This window comes from Lissotriton vulgaris, chromosome 5, assembly GCF_964263255.1.
Source record: "Lissotriton vulgaris chromosome 5, aLisVul1.2, whole genome shotgun sequence".
NCBI lineage: Eukaryota > Metazoa > Chordata > Amphibia > Caudata > Salamandridae > Lissotriton > Lissotriton vulgaris.
Genome location: NC_141693.1, coordinates 1,554,969,225 through 1,554,981,316, shown reverse-complemented (window position 1 = coordinate 1,554,981,316; position 12,092 = coordinate 1,554,969,225). Strand labels below are relative to the sequence as shown.

Below are 12,092 nucleotides of genomic sequence, written 5' to 3'. Positions count from 1 at the left end.
AAAATAGGGCTAGCTTGAGATGCCTAATCGCTTCGAGATGCCGAATTACTATGACGCCTAAACCATCCTCTGAGGAGCTTGCCATTAGTTCTAGATGAAGATGTCTTCGTCTGTGCTGTGCTACTCTTACCTGGCTGGAGAGTTGTGGATTCATGCATCAATTTACTAGGTATTCAGTAGGTTCTCCTGAGAGTTTTACGCGGGGAGTTGTAGAGCCGTGCTTGATCCTTCTTCAGGCATTCTACCTAAGCGAAGTTTATCATTGAGTGAAAATATCAGACGAAATGGGGAGCTCTATCTACATGCTATTTTTATTTTATTTTTTTGAGATGCGTTGTGACATCCGTGAAATCTTTTTGCTTGGCTAACAGCTGAGATGTCTCAAAACTGAAGTATTTCATCTCCAATAAATGTGAGGGATTCCTGTGGCCAGTTATCTGGAAGACGTTCACTCTTGTTGTTACATCTGGAACTGGCTTCTGTCTAATTTAGACAGTAGAAGAAACTCTGAGTGTGATCCAACAATATTTAGTTGTCCTCTGGGATCTGGAGTATGTGGTGAATCAGTTGTTAAGTATGCGTATATTGTTGCATCTGTTATGGTTTTCACAATCATCAGTTTTATACTAGAGAGATTTCGTTTGATGTTTGAGTTGCATCATTCTTGCGGACAGTTCTTCTATTGACCGTGTTCCATCTGATTGTTCTCTGCTTTCTCCACCCTTATATCGACTTCTAGAAGAGGATGGTCAAAATTCTGAGAGAATGCATTCCTTTCTTAAACTTCTGCATCAAAAGCTGGATTTTCCCCTTTTTTAATAGGATATGTAGCTCTGGGATGTTGGAGACCAGGGTAGGAAGGAGGTCCCATTTATTCTTCTCTTCTTTCTGCTTTCTGGGAAGCCAGTTACGCCTTTGAGGGAGTATTTTGGGATTTGCTCTTGTTATTTGCCATAACTCTATTGTATTACCATTGGTGTCACTCGGAAACTCAGTACTCTGCAATACAGCCCCTGATGCGCACCTTTGTAGCCTAGAAAGCACCTGTACTCTCAAGGTGATACCAGTATTGCAATCAGCATTCCCAAATCGAGGGTCTGCATCCAGGACAGAGAAACAATTTTGAAATCGATTACATGCTCTAAACAACATGCAACCTATAGCAACCAATGCTTCTCCACCAAATTGCCAATGTTGCGTTGACGACCTTATGACCCTTACAATGTACTGAGTCTTCATCAGGACAGAAAATGTTTTGAGCAGAAAGAACATAAATGTTGATGACCACTGAACAAAACACCTAACCACCAGATTAAGCCTCTGAAGGGAATTCTCCTTGCAAATTACTGATATCATCTCCGCCCAAACATGACGTTCTTCCTCTGTTTTATCATCCTTTCTGACCTTTTGCATTCGTCTTTCCTCTGCAAAAGGTCATTCAGCCATGTCGCTATTCACGCTTCAAGAGTCGGACCTCGGTTTGACAACAGTCTAATGACTGCTATTTATTTTGCTAAAACAAGTCCCAGTAACGAGAATCTATATTGCATTTTACCATTATTGGGGCGTGAAATAATACTGAGAAGGCAGTGTCACAGAGAGACCTCAAGTATCATGCCTGTTACCTTTCCTAGTCTCAGCGTAGCCCTTCTCCAGTACAGTGTTATATTTGTGCAGCCCCAGGTCATATGTTGGAAATCAGCGCCCCCAGTGCTACACCTGGGATACTCACCCTTTCTTCTCTGAGATTCTGCTTAGCCGTACAGGAGACACGTGCAGCGCAGTATGTAAAAATGAGCCCGCTGAAAGCAGGCATTACCATAAACCTCCTGAACAAGGGTACATGCTCTGTTCCATACCCCCTCTGTCAGTGTCTCCGGCAGGTCTCTGGCCCACCCTACCTAGAAGGCATCCCCACCATGAGCCTATCTTGTTTTAAAGCACCATAGAGGAAGGATAACAGGTGTCTGGGGAATCCCATGTTCATCAGTACTTCCCTTTTGGTGTGTTCGGAAAGCGCCCGCATATTTCTTTAGCCACCTTGGTCAGCCTGGCAACTGGTCAGTTACAAAGTACAACTGTAGGAGGATCCAACCTTTGAACCATACTCAGTGAAGGCCTAACCACTGGATGATATGGCAGCTTGCTCACAAAATCCCCCTGAGGACATTAATCACCTTAACCCCTCCCATGCTCATGACGGAGCCGCTCCGTCATGAGCATCGGCTGAGCTGTGCTCATGACGGAGCAGTTCCGTCATGGCCCTGCCGCCGCGCCTGCGCGGCGCATTCTATTGAGCGGGCGGCGCCATGACGGAACCGCTCCGTCACGAGCACAGCTCAACCGCGGCTCGTGACCGAGCGGCTCCGTCACGAGCATGCGAGCGCCGCTCGGCCGCCCCGCCCCCCCTAGCGCTGCGGCGGAATTGCGGCCGCAGCGAAGGGGTTAAGATGAAACTTCATGTTATTGTGGAGGAGATGTGTTCTTGGTGGAACCCTATCCAAGACGGTGCTGTCAGTCCCTTTTCTGCTCATGCTAAAAAGCATGACCAACTGTGTGGCAGAACACTTTAGGAGCCTGTGAAGGTTAGGATGCTACCATAAACAAAACAGAAAATGCTTATCGGTTTCTTGGAGCTGAGAGCAGTGCAATTGGTACTAGAGAGTTTTACCCTGTAATTTACAAAAAAAAAACGTTCTTCTGCACAACCAATATGACTGTAACGTAACATACAATATCAAGGGGGCACTCACTCAACCCATCTGTCGGCCCTTGATCAAGCGCAATGGACAACGTGCTTTTCTTCACCAGGTTTTGCTCCCAAACGATATCTGGCTGGGATTGGACAACAAATTTGCACATGTGTTAAGCAGGATGCATCAACAAGTGAACACATGACGTCAGCAATACTTAGACAAATGGAGACACCAACAGTTGATCCGTTTACTACCACAAACAAGCATTTGCAATGCAATAGGTCTCGCATTTGCGAGAGTTTAAGCTATTGGAATTGTAAATGACAAAGCTTTTCATTTATGTTTTAAAAATCAACATATAAATAAAAGGCATTGTCGTTTACAATGCCAATAACTCAAACTCTCGATAATGCTAGACCTGTTGCATTGCAAATGCTTGTTTAATAAAGTCCTGATACACAAATTTAGTTTACTCCCACAATAATTTTAGAAAATCACTTAGTCAGGACATTGATGCGGATGTGTCTTTTGCGGATTAATGATGAGCCATGCTTAATTTGAGCCTGTGGTTTCTGGTGCTTGGCACTGGCCTGTAATTGACTAAACCTGCACTTATGAGAGTCTACCACATGGTGGTGCGGTCGAATTTAGAAATGAGCACAACTACAGCAATTTATTAATTCAGTATACATTAAAAATGAGTAACACCTTCCACTCAGGCAATTCTGATAGTGTTGGATGCCTGGAATAGTTTGAATTGTCACACTTGTATGAGTGTGATGGTTAGTAGTTGTGTTAGTACTGTCATAGGCAGCGCTTGCAGGGGCAGTGGGTGGTGCAAGCTCCAGTGGTCTCCTGCCGAGGGCACTGGCACTTTTTTTTTTTTTACAGATTAAGCACTGAATAAGGGTTCTTTATAGTGCTCCAAAGCAATTTGGAACTTTTTGTCAAAAAATTTAAAACATTCTCAATTGCTGCTAAACATGAAAGTTGATGGTACAAATGTACCTAAAAGTTGAAAAAGAGTGCATTGTACGTTGTATATTATGTAGATGGACATGTGTTGATCTACTAAAAGCTGAAGGACAGCTTCTACATGGGTGACATCCTTTGTTATCATCACTGATTAGAATCCAGGTCCCCAGGGGTCAAAATCAGCAGCTTAGTCAATAAACACAACTCCTCCACAGTCCCGAGGGGTGATTTAGCCGCATGCATTCTGGGAAATGTAGTCTTTGCCCAAGTCAAAGACATTACAGTACCAGACTACAAGGAGTACCAAACTTGCCAGGGAATAAAAAAGAGATAATCAGCTTTCCCTTCCCAGGGTAGAAGAGTTCCCTGAGGCCCCCATTACAAATGCATTGAGGTTATAAAATCCACAGAAACACTTTGCGTCCAGTGTTTTCTGCCACACATTTATTCTACTTAAAGCAGGGAAGTGTCCAAGTGAAACAGCGGAAAATAACAAAAACATGTACAAATCGTGTGTGATTCCCAGTATATTCTCCATAATCATGTCATCAGGAGTACTTCTTTACCACCTGGAATTACCAATCGCTGCAATATTGCTGATTAATTCCTAGGAGAGAGGGGCGGTGTTGCCTGGCCGTTTTATGGGCACTCATGATGGAACCTTAAGTTCTGTTTTCTTTGCATTTTGGGATTTGTAATTTGACAACATCCATCGGAAATGCAAGTCTAGCAGACCTTCAGATCTCTGTAATAGTAGTCCAGCTGCTAGATAAAGCAAAGGACACTACGGTGAACAAAGCAAGTACATTTTATTACACAGATCCAATATTTCACAGATTCCAGGTAGGAGTGGTTGTGCTTCTAGCCCAGGCTGTCTAAACGATGGATTAGGACCCAGATCTTTTGACTGGGTTGAATGTGTGACATTGATCCTCATTCGGTCCATCACCTGTTGTTTTTGCAAACTCGCTATAAGTGTACTGGGGATGCCCAGACGTGGGTCCCAGGCACTCCACACCACTGGAGTCAAGCTAGCCGGGCTGATGAGAGGTGTTACCTCGAAACCGGTCCGGTCCTCGGATGCTTGATTCCGTTCTGGGAAGGACATGGCTTTTGTAGTTCGGACTGGACTGTTCCCATGGGGCACAGGGTCAGAGCTGATTTGCATATCGCCATTGTCTAACCCAGGGTGGTGTGGAGTGCAAAAAAACGATCGATTAGGACCCAGATCTTTTGACTGGGTTGAATGTGTGACATTGATCCTCATTCGGTCCATCACCTGTTGTTTTTGCAAACTACGGTGAACAAAGCAAGTACATTTTATTAGACAGATCCAATATTTCACAGATTCCAGGTAGGAGTGGTTGTGCTTCTAGCCCAGGCTGTCTAATTCTTTGTATTCTGGTAATATGTGTGTGTGTGTGGGGGGGGCGATGTCTCTGATGCATAAAACTCACCGCACACCTCTGAAGGGCATAGCAGCAGTGACTGAACCCTGGCAAGGCAACCCCCCTTTTCTGAGGTCAGTAAAGTGAGTATCATTAAACTGTTACAGAGCCGGAGAGCAGGAGAAGCTGATATAAAAATAGTGTTAAAGTTCCGGGGTGTATAAGGACAACTTATCTGACAGATAACAAATGGAGTAGTTAACGACTCAAACACTCAATAAACGCGAGAAAAAAAACATCTGCCGAAGCCACAGCAGAGGTTGCGCCTTCTCCTACCTCGCTGCCAAAGCCTGGAACGACCTCCCCCTCCACCTCCAAACCTCATCCTCACTCATGGCCTTCACAGAGGGACTCAAGAACTGGTTCTTCCACTAAATGACCAGCGAGACCAAGTACCGGGATACCCGTAGAGGTGATAAGCCGCACTATACAAATACCGCCTGAGTGATTGATTGATTGACTGAGCAACAGTAGCTGCTTACATGCAGAACAGACAACATAGATGTTTATTTAATATTCTAATAGTTAAAGATATTTATGGAGGGTCTTAAAATAGTTATTCCACTGGTTACTGTGTGGGACCTTAATGTAGTCTTGACATGGCCCAGGGATCTCAAATCAAGTTCTTACACTCTTGCCAGATGTTGTGTCTGTTTCCTAAAGTGAAGTTAGCAAATTTTAAGCATTAATTATACAGCAGTATTTCATTCAGGTTCATGAGGATGGGTTCACCCTGAAGACGAATGTGTGTTTGCTACCAAAGGTTATCTACCCATTCTATATTAGTTAGACAATTGGCATGCCTATTTTCATGTAAAAAAACAAAATGTGAAGGACGGTCTATAGGGGAAATATATTTAAAGACCTATTTGCATCCTATCCCCTAATCTAACTGACAGCAAATACACAAGGGATGCTAGAGGTCTATGTGTGGCTCAAAATTGTCTGCTTGCTCAGAGATGGGTGCATGAAAAAGCTAAATCAAGTGAGATATACAGAAGTATGTAAAGGAAAAGAGAAATATACCCATCAGCCCACCAGATGGCGGAAACTCATCATCTGCTAGGTTACTCACTCGAGATACGTGAGAAATCCTAGTATCTGATCCACCAGTGATGGAAGCCAGAAAGTTATGTATGCCTATTTTCATACCACATCCTCAGTGACAGAAGGAGCACTTCACACATTAGATGTAGAGACGGCACTAATGAATTACATTGACTATACAAAATTCATTTGCAAAGCAAAGCAGCTATTTGTCACGTTTTACAAGATGGATAGTAAGATGGATAGTAAACTGTATCCAAGTATGTTATGCTAAAGCGAAACATACTTTTTAAACTGTGCCTAAAGCACATTCTAATCACTAGATAGGCATCCTATGGCCTTCCTGGGAAACGTAATTCTTCCAGGCATATGGAAGGCAGCCATATGGTCTGCACTGCACACTTTCAGAAAGTATTACTTTGTAGACATTATTGCCCAGCAAGAACCAGCAAGTAGGCAAGCACAGCATTATTCCAAACATCTGCATCATCTGCTCGCTAGCTACCACTTTATGGGGACAGCACTGCTTTTCATTCTGTCCAATCTACTTGATCTGTAGCTACACCTGCTACAGATGGAAAATGTTAATTACTTGTAACTATCTGTAGCTAGTACAGATATAGATTCACATACTTCTTCCACGGATGAGAGCCTATGCTTTAGTTGTTCTTTATTGTTTATTACAGAATCTTCTCAATGCACCTGTGAACATGTACAGAAAAGCTTTGCTTCACTCCACTGTCACTCACTCTTTGGGGGAAAATAATAAAATATTACGTTTTTTCCTTGGCGCTGACATGCCAACATTTTATAACTGGAAAGAGGGATTTAAAAAAAACCCAATAAAATGTATTTTCCCCATTGATATATATATTGAAGCAAAGACAGTTTTAGGAAACACACAAGTACAATAAGTTCATTGTTGGCTGTCAAAATCAGGATAGTCTCCTTCCTGAATTGATTCTGTTTGCAGCTATACCTAGTGGATTGTGTGTTTGACAAAACTACCTTGAAATCAAAGTTTATAGCTTGGAAAAACAACCTGCAATGTCTTCGCTCAACACTAGATGGCAGGAGTGTGCAAAGCATTTAAATCTGCAGCACAACAAGATGCAAACAGATAGTTACAGGTAAGTAACATTTTCCCTCTCTTCTTTGGCCCTCTACGTACACAAACTCTTTCTCTCTGTTCGTCTTTCTCTTTCTTTACTGTCCCGCCCACTCCCTCGTGCTTTGTCTCCCTTCCTTCATCACTCATTGTAAGAAAGTGCCCTCTTTTTGCATGGTTGCCCCCACTTTTTGCTAAACTGCTTTGACTGAGTGTGCTCTGGGTTCCTGCAAAACATTTACCCAGAGCCTATGTTCTTACCCTAAGCTGCATTAAAAACAAAACCTAATTGGCACTCTTTGGCCACAGGTCATTCCCTTGTAAATGGTACCACAGGTACCAAGGGCACTGTTACCAGGGAAGGCCTCTAAGGGCTGCAGCACTTATTGTGCCACCCTTAGAGGCCAAGCACCATTACACACACACTGCCATTGCAGGCAGTGTGTTTTGGTGCAGAACAAAGTGAAGAGTCAACATGGCACACATCCCTGTGTGCCATACCTACAACCCACTGCCCTGGCATAGGCCAGCCACCCCTCTAGCTGGGTGCACTATACCACTGGTGAGGGTATACGTGCATGAGCCCTGTACCCCTACAGTGTCTAAGTCTTTTCTTAGACATTGTAAGTACATTAATGCCATAAAGAGTATATGGTGCTGGTAGTTTGCCATTTACGAACTCCATAGCCCCATAATGGCTTTACTGAAAACTGGTAAGTTTGGTATCAAACTTCTGAGTACATTAAACCCACACTGATGCCATTGTGGGATTTAATGAAAAATGCACTCAGAGGGCATCTTAGAGATGCCCCCTGAAAAACGACCTAACACTAGTGTCCAGGCTGAGTGGCTGTTCGCCAGCAGGCACTACCAAACATGTTTCTGGACCCTGGGGTCCAGAGCATGGTGCTCTCGAGGGTCTGAAAAAATGCAGGATGGGCAGGGTCCATGAAGGGGAAGCTTTAAAGGCTTGCCACCTTTGTGAGCTACCCTAGGCCTTTGCTGCTTCCAGCAACTGGCCCCACCAGTTCCGACCCCCACTTTGGTCGGGAGACTCAGCTAGAAAACCAAGTGAGGAAGGGAGGTGTGCCCACCTTTGTCAACCCCAGTCCTCAGTTGGGGGAGGTGAGGTGAAGCACAACTCTCAGTCCCTGCCAACTTGCAGATGGGAGGACCCAGCCAACCAGAGTGAGGCATATGCCCCCTCCCACTGGAGGGTGGCATAATAGGGGTGTACCCACCCCAAATGGTCCCAACCTTTACCTACCTGTAACGCCCCTACATCTAGTATTTAAAGGCAACCCTGAACCTTGAATCCTCAGACAAGGACCAACAAGAAGAAGAGAAAAAGAAGGACCAAAGAATCTGTGCTGAAACTAAGAAGAGGAGGAAGCCCACTGACTTGGCCCCAGCCTGTCCCAACCTCAAACCTGCTCCAGCAAAGTCCCGGTGTGCCCTGCAGCCAGAAGTCTCGAGAACCCAGAGGCCAAAGGCTTTGTTTCCTATGAGCCCCGGATTTGCTCACCAACAGACTCTCTTGCTCAGCCAAAACCGTGAGTCTGCACCACTCTGCACCTGACGCCCACGGCCCGAGTTAAAGTAGCCCAACAGTACACCATGAGGAGGTCTCCCCTGCGATCTTGACCTGAGATCTGCTGATCTCTGCCTGCCTCAACCCTCTAAACGATGCCTGCAGTCTCTTTCTGGAGGACCCCCACGACCGCAGACGGGCAAGAAAACCCAACTCCCAAAGGCACCCCTGCAACCGAAGCCCCACAGCCTTGGGTGGCCCAACCAAGGTGTCCCAGCATCCCCATGCATCCCAACTTACTTCTCCAACTGGTGGTCGCCTCCAGAAGATCTTCGTCCCGAGCCTGCAGTCTTTGTTGCAACCGGAGAATCCCCATGAAAACCACAGGGCACCGGTGCCAAAACAGCACAATGCACCCAGCCGTCCCTGCACTGTTGCGGGTGTACTTTGGGTACCAACTCGGATCCCCCTTTGCCCTGAGCCTAACACCAGGAGCTTTGCTCGCACAACCTCTGCTGGTGAGCAGCCACCAACCCGTGAGTAGGCCCCAAAACCCCCATTAGATAACATTGTGCCTCAGCACTCTGCACCCGGCCGCCCTAATGCAGCTGAGGGTGCTTTGAGAGTCCGTTCTTGACCCTGGGGGAACCCTGGTTCTAACCCTAATAGCCGCTAAACAGTAGTTGCGACACTCGTACTTTTGAGGTTGCACTACTGTAATCGTCTGTACCTTAAAGCTCAACAAGGGCTTTTGAATAAACTCCAGACACAGCAGAATGCAGCAGACAGACTGATCTCTGGCACACCTCGGTTTGCACTGATTACCAAGGAAATAAATAAATTGCACTGGCTATCAATGAAGAATAGAGTTCGCTTTAAGGCCCTTTGCCTAGTTTTTAAGGTGCTGCATGATGCAGGACCTGACTATTTGAAACAGTGTTTCCAATGGTATATACCGAATAGACCACTTAGTTCATCAGAGGCCGGATGGGTCGCAGTACCACGCATAAAAAGAGTTTGGTGGGGTGGCAGGAGTTTCGCCTACAATGGGGCTAAAGCCTGGAATAACCTGCCATTTCATTTAAGGTGCATTACTAACCTATTGACCTTCAGGAAGAGTCTTAAGACGTGGCTTTTTGCCCAATAAACTTCTCTCATTTTTCAGGCACAGACGGTGTAACTAGCGCCAGGACACCTCTGGGTAACAGTTGCGCTGTATAAATGTCATTAACAATACATAACATAACATAACCCCAGAATACCAACTCCCACAACCAAGTACTTACCTGTTAACCGATAACCACATGTTCTCCATGGGAATAGATTGACTGTCTTTCCTTGAAAATAGTTCTGAGCGTGGAGTTGGTTTTGTATGAGAAATTGAAAAACTGCAAATAATTAAAACCTGCTTTACTTGCCTTTTCTCTAGCAAATGTCCCAGAGTGTGTGACATCATTTGCTGCCTGAGTGTGTGCAACAAATGTTTAACACTACCCTCTGATAAAGCCTTACTGCTCGCCCACACTACCACAAATGGAGAGTAAGGTGCTATCTGCTTTTACCTCTGCCTACTTTTGGGGTTCCACTGGACTTTGTGCACACTATACCTCATTTTGGTATAGTATATACAGAGCCAGCTTCCTACACTCATTTCCTACTATTAGAAGATATATATGGAGGCTAAAGTATTGCAATTTAAAATGTTTGTAGTTAGCTGGTAAGATAGTTTCAAAGTCTTGATGCATATCCAGTAATAGAAAGGACTGGTACTGTTTCTATTCTTGGTTCAAAATCGATGCATATAGAAAGAAGCAAACTGAATTGTTCATGCCTAAAATGGTATTGATGCAGATTGGTTCTTAGGAAGGATCTAGACACCTTTCCTGAAGCTGAGGCGAAAAGCCTCTGAAGACTGGTCTCACTGGTTCCAAGTGCAGCAAGGCACCTGGGTTGCATCTTCCCTAGCTTTCCGAATGAGCAGCCCAAACAAGAAGCGTGTGTGCTTCCTGAGAATTTTGGAAGAATCCAAAATGAAGTGGCTTTCATCCTTGCCCTCTAACCTCAACATGCTTCCTGGTTACCTCCCTTCACGCATCTAGCCCACTAGGGATCCCAGGCGGCCAGTGTAAATGGCTGCTGGCTGGGGGTCTGCCTCACCAGAGTTGCGGCTGCATCTGGATTCTCAGTCCCTAAGGCTCCTGATTTGCTGTTGTACTCGGCCTAGCTCTCTTGGCTCCTGTAGCATATTATTTTCCGGGTCAAGCTGTGCAATGTGGTGCCAAAGGGAGGCTGACATTGCACAAGGCCCACGAGGGTGCTACCTTCATGCGAAGCATAGCTGGAAGGTGTGAAGCCCCCTAGGGTACATTAGGTGCCTGCGTGTTCATAGAAACAGGGTTTTGTGTCACCAGGGGAATCCCTATGGCTTAATGATTGGTAGTGATCACCTTCATCGTTGGAAGACCCTAGGGACTCCCAACACATTCTTGACAGACACATAACCATGAACCTCCCTCATCACCTCTATAATCTTCCCATGATGTTTGGTGTAACCAGGGCACAAGTCGATGGTACACGCGGGTACGAAGGCATCCACCCACTATTTGCACAGGGTGGATATGTCCATCCACCCTGCCAAGAAGTTGGGACCCACAGAAATATGCTGAAGTGGTACTGGTGTAATTTTCAAACACCAGGACAAGTTCAGCTGCACCTGCATGCTGCACCTGCACCTTGCCTGCCATTATTATATTATGCGGGCCTATTATTTTTCACCTGCAACTGGGCCACCAAATAAGGCCAACATTAAGAGCCTATAAGGTGTCCTTTTGATTGAGTATCCTGACTGGGCATGGCCTGGAACCTCACACTTAAATGCAAATGTAACAGAGGGGAAACACAAGCATACAGCTTGTTACCTCTTCACAGTTACTTAACCCCTTCAGCGCGGCGCAAATTTTTGCGCTGTGCTGAACGTTCCATTGGGGCTATGGAACCATGACGGAACGGTTCCGTCATAAGCACAGGCCAACCGACGCTCATGACGGAACCGTTCCGTCATGAGCATGGAAGGGGTTAAGAGAGGTGTGCTTTTGATGTTGTCCGTCCCTGTATATAAGTGCATGCGCTGTAAGAATGTCTGATGTGTTGGTCTGTCTCAGTATTTACACAAATAACAATTTAAATAGAACTATTTTTTTATAGCGCTACTCATCGCAGTGCAGGGTGTCAGAGCGCTTTATGTAACATATGCAATTATACAGTAACAATAAATCATGTAAGTGTGT

At 45.2% G+C, this 12,092-nt stretch overlaps 1 protein-coding gene across 1 annotated transcript in view; it reads left to right on the top strand.

Annotated features, from left to right (window-relative positions):
• The window catches only part of NFATC4 (nuclear factor of activated T cells 4), a 339,399-nt gene that overhangs the window by 322,877 nt on the left and 4,430 nt on the right, over positions 1–12,092 (top strand). The gene's annotated exons all lie outside the window — the stretch shown is intronic.